At 37.8% G+C, this 5,946-nt stretch overlaps 1 long non-coding RNA gene across 2 annotated transcripts in view; it reads left to right on the top strand.

The window, feature by feature from the left end:
• The first annotated feature begins 347 nt into the window (after positions 1 to 347).
• LOC121101749 overlaps positions 348 to 5,946 on the top strand; it is a 48,127-nt gene continuing 42,528 nt past the window's right edge. For both annotated transcript variants that reach the window (XR_005833787.1, XR_005833786.1), the window contains exon 1: positions 348 to 917. This is a non-coding gene — a long non-coding RNA (uncharacterized LOC121101749). The remainder of the gene's footprint in view (positions 918 to 5,946) is intronic.

Here is a 5,946-nt window from a genome sequence, read left to right as displayed (position 1 = left end):
GCCTAAATAGCTTACCTATGAAGGATTCAGAAAACCATGTTTTCTGCACCATATCTGCACAATATCTCTTTGGAATATTTTGTGAAATTTCAGTAGAGAGCAGCTGCTTCATCAGTGGTTACACATCACAGTTATTTCCACAAAACACTGTTTTTATTAACAAAATAATTTTCTGCTGAGAGAGCATCATCTTTGCTACATCTTTCCTTTGGTGGTTTACAGAAATAAGTAGTTCTTTGTGTATTTCATTGTTGAAATAGAATTGAGAAAATGCTGTCAGCTGAGGCATGTTAGCAACATTTGTGCCTTCCTCCAACGGCATTGCGAAACTCCCAAGCTGGGTGGCTTCTTTCTAATGCTCAAGTCTGTCCATCTGTATCAATCTTGTGCATCTTTCGATGATTTTATGACAAAGGCATGCATTTAAATATGTAACTACATTTTTATGTTCTTTTCTGCGTATTACTTTAGCCATTTTTGTTGTGGCAGGAAGAATAAGCATATCCTTAAAGGCATTTGGCTTTCTGTTTTTCATTATTAAGTAACAAACCTCAAGAAAACATCCTTTAAACATTGATTGTTTTATTTAGTAAATTTTGTAAAATATGGTTGAGTGTCTTGCACTTTTAAGCAATACACAAAGGTATAGATATTTGTTTTTATGTTCTGACTACTTCCCTCAAAACTTCACAGACTAAATATGGGGGAGTCAAGGCACCAGAGGCGATGGGGATAATTAGTAAGTCTTAATTTCCTTGTATTGGAAATCTTTGAATTTTGTATGTACTAATTTATTCCTTATTATTTTCAGATTTTATCAACAGAAGGAGACGTTGTAGTAGTTCTCCCTGTAATCCGAGACTTGGCTTGGATGCTTCTGGTATACAGCCTCTACTGTGAGACCACTCCTCTGTCTCGTAAGTTCCTCCTAGGTAGGGACCAGCCTGTATTCATATCTGCAAACCTAGATCGATATCCTGTGTTTGGCACTAAACACTGGCACTAAAGCTAAAGAATATTTATAGAGTTAAAAGGAACTGAACTTCTAGAACTTGATTAAGTTATGTATATTCTCATTCTTTCAGAGGAGGAAACTTTGTCCAGTTTACTGTACTTAGTTACCATCTAAAGTTCACATCCCTCTCCTTGTAGTGACATGGATTATAGATCTATCAGTGTTTAATCATAACCAGTTTCATTAAGGTGAGCCATATTTTATCATGATTCTTAAAAATAAGCTCTCCCCAAGCATTTGAAACGTGATTTAAAATGTTATAAAAATCTGCTATATTTAAAAGGTAAACTACAACTGTAAAAAAAAAAAAAAAAAGAAAGAAAGAAAGAAAAGAAAGGGAAAAAAAAGACCCATTTTACTATTCTCAGTGCCATTTTCCAAATTTAAGGAGGCAAGAGGCAAACCAAACAAAACCATTACTAGGGCATGATATGTATGCTTCCCTTGGATATTTAACGACGGATACTAAAACCAATAATATTTCTTTGCCTCCACTTAACAATATCATTAGTTTTAGTCTCTAGAAATATGCCTGAAGTTTAAGACTTCTCTATTATTAACCACTGTTTATTGGCCTTAAATAATAGACTTGGAGCTATAAAAAAAAAAAAAAAAAAAAAAAAGGATAATTTCTACCTTAAGGCTTTGCTGTGTAACTTGAACCAGGAGCTGAGTGGAAATGTTTCAAGGTAAAGATCCAATTTTAGCTATTAGCTACATTTCTAGTTCACAGATACAATTTTAAGAAGCCAATAACCGCCTAAGTTATGACACTTGAAATTCCAAATTCTAGCTGGTCAATATTTATGGAGCACCCACTGTGTGGAAAATATTGTCATGGCACCAGGGAGAGCTAAAAACAAAGTAAGCTTTTTATGACAAGAAATGAACAATTCAGTTGGGACACCACTGTGTCAAACCCTCAATGTCGTGCTAGTCACTCTGATATGAAATTGAAGGGAGCATTAATAAGTAAACTCACTCAAGTATTTTTATGTTTCTACAACCCGGAGGTCTTGTCCATGATCCTGGCACACCCTGAATGCTAATCACAGCATCCTGAGCGTCCAGACATAGCTTGCTCCTCATTTCCAGCCCAGGTTGGTGGAGCTGGCAAGTTTCCCACACTCTATTTGCATGAAGGCTCTCAGTTCCTCTCCAAGAAATACTGAGTGTGCATTAGAGCTCTGTTTCCAAAGACCAGACTGAAACTCTCAAACAAGGAAGGAGAAAGGAAAGCTGTTCCCACATTTTTGGGAGGATGCCTCAAAAATAAAAGGAGCAACCAATGATAAGCAAAAGGATCATCCCCAACCAGCGGTTAATATGCACCACTGAGCAGCAAATGTCACAAACGGGCATGCAGGAGTGATGGAAGATTCAATCTAGAAAGACGAGAGTGTCAGAGAACAAAAGCACTAATTAAACGTAGATCCAAAAACGGAATGACGAATTGCACTCGTGTTACAAGAAGGCCTCGAATACGGGTATTTCTCCGGACAAGTGTACAGAAGTCCACTCGCGGGAACTCTGACCTGTGGCCTGGGGCGAGGTGGTAACAATATTAACATTTTAGTGGAGTTGGGGCAAATAGCAGACCGTCCTGAATTATTTTAGGAAATCAGAACATGGACAAGGCCCAACAGGAGCAAAGCCCCGTCCAGTAGGGTAGGAGGTTGAAGCTGGAGGAGCTCAGTAATAAGACAGAAAATAGTTTCAGGAAATTGTCGTGGACAATACAAAATGTGTTATTTTGGATGATGCTTCCTCTGGGCGGAGGACAGTCTCGTGTCAAAAACCCTGGAGAGGAAGTCCTGATTTAGAAGGCAGTTATGAGACTGGTAAAAGGCAAAGCTTTCTCTTTTTCTTAGGCCCTAACTTAAACTCAGACACAGAGTTGAGCCTTCGTGCAAGTGTGAAGAGGTTTAGAAGCCGTCCCTGCAACATTTCTTTCTCTGTTCGTTAATGAATACAACGAGCAAATGTTATATACCTGGCACAATCCAGGCTGAGAACAAGACCGGTATATTCTCTACATCACTGCGTTTGTATGTTTCTGGGGGAGACTTCATTAGTTAGTTTCATAAATCACAATTTAATGATAATTAAAGATGCTATTAAGAAAACGATGCAGGGTCGGACGAGCGAAGGGATGGGCGGGGATGAGGGCCCATTTTAGGGAAAGTGGTCAGACAATAGTGAGAAGAGGACTTGAAGGGGACTTTAATGTGAACAGTGAATTAGGCCAAAGCTCTGAGGACAGAGTGTCCTAGAGGGGGAAACCACAAGTAAAAAGCCCCAGAGGCTGGCCTGTGCTTGGTGTGCTAGGGAAAGAGAGGAGGTCAGCGTGGAGGGAGTCAAGTGCTGGGAGAGGTCAAGGACGCTGCGGAAGTCAGCAGCTACCCTGCCTTGGAGACGTGTGTGGTGTTTTTAAGGTTTTAAATGGTTTTGAGGTTTTGTTCCGGGTGCTGTGGGAAGCAGTGGAAGATTTTGAAAAGTGAGCAATATGGTCTAATTTAATTCTTTAAAATTATCCTTTGTTTGTTTGTTTGTTTTGCTTTGTGATGAGTGCTGTGTTTGGATCTGCGATCCTCTACCCCCTTTCCTCTGACTGATACCACTATAGCAACAGACTGAATGCCCAATATTTTCCTAATTATTATTCCAGAATGTCTACCAGAGGTTTACATTCTTTCGAGGATATCACACTGAGGAAAATTTTAGAAAGGTAATGAATAAAAACAATCCTTAAAGATGAATTCCATGGAAAGAAAATTTCAAGACATAAAACATTCCCAAAGGTAGTCAAGTTCTTCTGTCAGTACAGAATCTAGCAATGATGGACTACACTTCCTTCTTTAAAAAAAAAAATAGAAAAAAAATCGGTGCCAAAAATTCCTAAGTGATGATCGGAATAAAAATAATCCATTGGAACAGAATTCTGGCAAGAGACTATGCATCCGGATTCAGGAACTGCCCCTTGGTGTTCCCCCACTGCCTGCCGCCTTCTTTTTTTGACACATTTTCCTATTGCGCATTTCCTGTTGCAGCCAGGGACACCTCTCATTTGCCACCAGGACAGGCACCGTGATTTTTTTTTTTAAACCCATTCTACCTGCTTCGTTTCTTTTCATACAGGTCAGTCACTTGGCTATGTCTCTATATTGTCAAAACTTCTAGTTAATTCTCACTACCAAGTGATCCCTTTTTTAAATCACTCCCATGTCTAAACTGAGAACTATATTTAGGATAAATAGACAAGCTTTCAGAAGACTAATTTTCACATGCAAAGAAAGGGTTGAATCCGTCCCACTTAAAGCTGTGTGACTTTGAGCAAATTACCTAACCTGTCTGATTGTCAGTTTCCTCATAAAGCTATTATAAGGGTTAAGTTGAAATATATGGACACTTTTCACATACCAATACCGCATACATGGTAGATAATAATAAATGATAGGTTTGTTGCTAATAAGTTGTCAGGGTAACAATTACCAGTGCAGCCTACTATTTTGATGAAAAAAAGAACACAGTGAACCTGTAACAATTTCTGGTCCCAGAACCATCTAAAGAAATTCAGAGAACCATGTAAGAGGACTTATAAGAAGGTCAAGAAGTTATTTGAACATGTAAATATTTTTAACTAAGGTTATATAAATTCACCACATACTAGCTCAAGTTCCACATGTGTATTTTAAGAGTTAAACAAAGAATTTAATGAATAAAATAATATGATTAAACATTTATGAGCGAGAACAATCTTTCAGGATGATTTCTCTATGATGATCTGTTTTACTTACATTCCTCTGTGGGCACACTTAAGTTAAACTCTATGAAATTCAAGAGATTATTTTTCCAAGGATTGGCATCTAGATTATTTTAAAATGACATTTCTTATTTTTAAAAAGAGATCACTTATTATTTCCAAAGGAGTAAAACAGTTTCTTGGCCTTCACCTCTGAACTCTCACCTTCCCAAAAGACATCTCCAGCAATCTGCAAACCCCTCCATATGGAATGATTTAATTTGACAAAGGACAAAAACACCAATTAACTTTATTTTAATTGACTCAACTGTGTGATGTCTGGAAAAGTTGATGACTCAAAAGAAAATATGACAAGAATGTTTTCAGATCAGAGGGAAATTGCAAAACTTTTGGCTAGGCACCAAATAGGCAAACTTTGGCAACATCCTGTCATAAACACCAGGAGAAAATTGCGAGGTATGCAACAATTTATTCAGGACAATTTTTAAAGGGTTTCCATTGGATAAAATGGCCTTTTCTTTTTTCGTTTAATCTTGAGTGCCTGTCTGTGTTTAGTATTCTTCACAATGAACTACTAATTAGAACCAGACCTAGTACAAGCATCTCTGAAATTCTCCTCAGTAACTGCTGACCTGTGACACCCTTATGATTTCTACTGTGAGCCACTATTATGCAGCCACTTGCCTTGAAAAAAAAAAGCAAAAAAACTTTACTGTTTCAGATGGATTAGGACTGAATTGCAAACTTGACTTCTGCCTTAGTGTGGAGTTTCCAGGCCAGTGGGCGTCCTACTCACCTAATGTGTGAAAGGTGAGAGTACTGAGAAAGTATGTGTTATAATGGTTCCAAACTTGGGTTCTCACACTCATCTACATCTCCATTTTTGTAACAGATTTCTCACAAATTAGCTGGGTGCCCTGGAACCTGTTAGTTAATCTTTTCAAGGCTCGGTTTCTCGTCTGCAAAATGGAGTTAACAATATTAGTTCCTCTCATTTAGGATTACAACAAGGATAAAATAAAATAAATCATGTAAATTGTTTAAGCACAGTGGACCTAATTATATTAAGTTTTACAGCCATGCCAGTTTGGAAGGGGAAAAATGGTGTTTTTATTTAGACATTCTCGGTTAAGTATCCAACTAGATCAATAACCTTCATTACTTCATA

This window comes from Ursus maritimus, unplaced genomic scaffold (genome assembly GCF_017311325.1).
Source record: "Ursus maritimus isolate PB19 unplaced genomic scaffold, ASM1731132v1 scaffold_9, whole genome shotgun sequence".
NCBI classification, from domain to species: domain Eukaryota; kingdom Metazoa; phylum Chordata; class Mammalia; order Carnivora; family Ursidae; genus Ursus; species Ursus maritimus.
The sequence above is the reverse complement of the archived record's forward strand: the minus strand, read 5'-3'. Positions and strand labels throughout refer to the sequence as shown.